The sequence below is a fragment of the Zonotrichia albicollis genome, chromosome 15 (assembly GCF_047830755.1).
Source record: "Zonotrichia albicollis isolate bZonAlb1 chromosome 15, bZonAlb1.hap1, whole genome shotgun sequence".
Lineage (NCBI taxonomy): Eukaryota > Metazoa > Chordata > Aves > Passeriformes > Passerellidae > Zonotrichia > Zonotrichia albicollis.
Window position 1 is genome coordinate 233,349 of NC_133833.1, and position 3,870 is coordinate 237,218.

Here is a 3,870-nt window from a genome sequence, read left to right on the forward strand (position 1 = left end):
GATATGCTGCCTCCAGACCGACAGGAAAATCAGTGTAAGACCATTCTGTATAGAACTGACATCAAGGAAGGAAATGTTCTCACTCAGGACACAGCTCAGGCTTGTCAGCTTTGGTGAAAGAAAGGGTCAAATCCCACCTAATGTCAACAGTCTATTTCCTTCAAGTAACACAATATTCTCAGAGTCTAGTGAGCATTGTAGTCACAGCTATGGAGACTGAGATGCTTCCTGATGTAATGAGCAACTTCCAGTGACACAGGCGGCATTATGTGAACAACATGTCACAATCTGGGACATGCTTCACTCTTTTAAACCAGTTTCCTATTTTAAACCACTTTTAATTTTTATTACAGATAGAATGATGTTGCACAAAGCATCTGGGAGCTGGGAAAAGGCGCAGAAGTTTGCCAGCAGAGGATGTAGAGTTTTTCCAAATAAGAAACTACCCACTGCCCTGACAAATGGAAAATAAATTAGCAAAGTCATCAGAAAATACCTATTGGAGGACAAGAGTGTCTTGGCAGTGGCAGGCAAAATGACCTAATTTGACTTCCCTGCCAGTACCTTTGCTATTTGAATGATTCAGTCGGCAATTTGAACTCCTCTTCAAAAATTTAAAAGACAACAGTAAGCTTGACAGCCTCATGAAGAAAACGCTTGAGAAAGCGACACGCTGCGTTGTGCCTCTCACGGGGCACTCTGAGGCTGGGCGTTTAGAGCTGCCATTCCTGCACAGGCTCTGAGCCCAACCCAGCCCCTGCTCTGGCAGCAGCAGCGAGGACAAAGACAACCAGCACTGGGGGTTTGAGAGCACAGAACAGGAAAATGCACACCCCAGATGGGGTGATTATGTCCCATCTTATTAACTAATCCTTTTGCAGAAAGGGATTTGCCTAAAGACCACTTCCCAGAAGGCTGCACCATTCCCCCATTCATAGCCAGTGCACCTCACATTGTAACATGACTGATTTCCATTTCTCAGTGTCCCTTAGACAGTTCTTACTCAACTGCAAAGACGTGAATTAGAAGCTTGCCACGACAGAATTTCCCATAAAATAAATGCTGCTCCCTAGATCAGAAGAGCAGCCAATTTCTATTCCTTCATGAGACAACCAGCAGTGCCCATCTGTCAGGCTCAGCCCAGACTCCTGACCCAGGAGGAACAGCACTTCTGCGTTGGGGTCAGGATGGGAAGCCAGCCCTTGAGCCAAGGAAACCTTTGCAGGACTGACGGTTGGCTCTGGTGAGTCGGTGGCAGCACAAAGCACGTGAGCTCACATGCCTACCATCTCCATCCTCCCTGGGCTCAGGCACTTCCCACTGGATCCCTCCCTGATTTCTATCTTCAATCTGCTTTGTACAGAGAAGCGAGAGGAGAGCTGCTTTGCCAGCAGGGTTTGAGGTTGCACCACTCATGACTGTTTGCCTGACAAACATTTTTGTCCATGAGCATATAAACATGTGATTTAGAGAAGAGAACATTTACTTAACTACAGGAGGCAGACATTTTGGCATTGTATAATTAAAAGCTTTACATCTGATCCAAGGCATACATATACAGAAATATAAATAATGCCTTCTGCTGGGCTCAAAAGCAACTATGCAGTGAACACACACTGAAAACAAACTTTAGTTTTCATGGTATTCTTGAACTAGTAGCCTTACAACACCTAACAAGAAAGATCTTAGAAGTGAATGGCAATTTGAAAAGTATAAATCAAGACTTGTCTTTTATACAGGGAACGATTTTCATTAAAAGTCAGGTTTTAAAGCCTTCACTCCCCAGAAGAGCCCTGTACTCCTTTACTGGTGCAGATAATTTCAGTGCGGCCATCTATGCAGCAAGGCACTAGGAAAGATAAACATTGGAATCAGGATTTAAATAAATATTGCTATTAAAGTACAATGCTGAAATTTTTGCATGTTTGCAGAATCAGACAAAGGCCAGGCCCTGTTCCAGAGAATTTCAACTCCCCATAAAGTTGCAGAGCTCTATGGAGATGTCCCAGCCAAACAAGGGGTTCACTCTCCCTGCACTGTGGTTAGCGCACAAGGCACAGGGCAGCCTGCAGCGCTGCTGCTCCCGGGACAGGCTCGCTCCTCATGTGCTGCTCGCTGCGTGGAGCGTGCCAGCCCCAGCCCCAAGACCAGCACGTCCCTCTCACGGGGGCACAAGCTGCCTGAGGGGGGGCTTCATCCTCCACGCAGTGGATGCCGCTTGCAGCAGGAGGGTTAACTCCTTTGTGCTAAGGCAGTCCCTTAGGAAGGTAAAGACCTGGTGGGCAGCCACTGGGCGAGCTTGGCCAGCACCGGTGGTGCTGCTGCGAAGCATCCAGTCACAGCGGAGGGCATTTGCCAGGAGAATAGGAGTAGAGAAAGCTCCGGAACAAAGGTTTTCTGGCTATTTGAAGGGACACTTCCTTCTCGAGCCGCCAGCCACTGCATCTGAGATGTGACAGTGCTGGGCTCTGCTCCTGGCACATCCTGGCAAGGCGGCAGCGGCGCTCTGGTGCAGACACGACACTCACGGTGCTGAGCACCATGAAGCCCCAATGCTGGGGCAGCTGCATATTGAAGTTCACGTAAGAGCCCAAGAACAACCAAATGCAACCCTCTCTGGTGTTGCTTTAGAGAAAGTAAGGGCAGACAATGATCAGTATTTCACCGTGCTGTGTAACACAGGCTTTTAAAGTAACTCTTCCGAGTTTACAGACACAGTCTGTTTATATTTAGTCCATCCTCTCTTCTTCTAACCCTTTAGACCCGAATAATTATTCAGAAGTTCAAGTTACTGTAGATTATTCCACTTAGGTGGAGAAAAAAATGGATTCAGTTAATGACACTGGTACGAGTCCAGTTACAAGAGCAGGCTGCTTCCCAGCATTGAAAAGGAGGGAAATGATCCCAAACCATTTCCTCCCACACAGCCTCAAGCCTCAGTCAGCCAGTGCCCCCACACTGCCTCTCCAGGCTTAATCACAGGGTCATTTTTCTGACCCGTGATGGGTCAGGCTCCATGTGGATTTTCCTTAAGAACCACCAGTCCTTGGAGGACTGGCAGAGATAATGGCTCTGTTTTGTTTTTGCAGAAAAGGTTGAAAAAAACATGACTGACAATATTTCATAACACAAAAATGTGGTGTGAGAAATCACTTGACAGTACATCAAGCCCAGGTACCATGCACACCTGTTCTAGATAAAGAAATAAGCACTAAGCAAAACGATTTTAGTCAAAGCTCCAGTTTTGGGGCTCACGATAGATTTCACAGGTTACTACTGTTATACAGCCATTAGCATTTGTAAGACCCAGTCTTGGCTGTCCGTCTGCTCTTCGGGCCTCCAGTACTTTTGAAACGAAGTCGCAATGGAGCTCTCCAAGCAACACCTTAAGCTAGCCAAGGCACGGAGCTGTTGCGCGGTCAGTCAGGAGCAGCGAAGCCTTTGTGCAGGGGACATTGCCTCCGTCCGGCGGCAGCGTCCGCCTGTCCGCAGCGGGTCTGCAGGAACCGCGGCCCGAGCAGAGCGAGGCACGGCCCCGGCTTGCGAGCGAACGCTGGTTTGCGGGCTGCACCGCGTACCGGCGGGGGAAAAGCGACACGCGGCTGTCGGGGCACAGCCCGCCCGCCGAGCGCCCCGCACGGCCAGCGGCGAGGCGCTCCCGCGCTCCGCCCCGTCCTCACGGCTGCAGCGTCCCGGGAGGCGGCCGGCGGCAGCGCCCGCACAGCAACGCCCGGCCCGAGGCACACCGGAGCGGCCGCCCCCGGGTCGCACCGAGCGCCACCCACCGGGTCCCGCCGCCCCTCAGCCTCCCGTCGGGTCCGCCCCGCCCTGCGGCCCAGGCCCGCCCCAGCCCGCCCCGTCCGTCCCGTC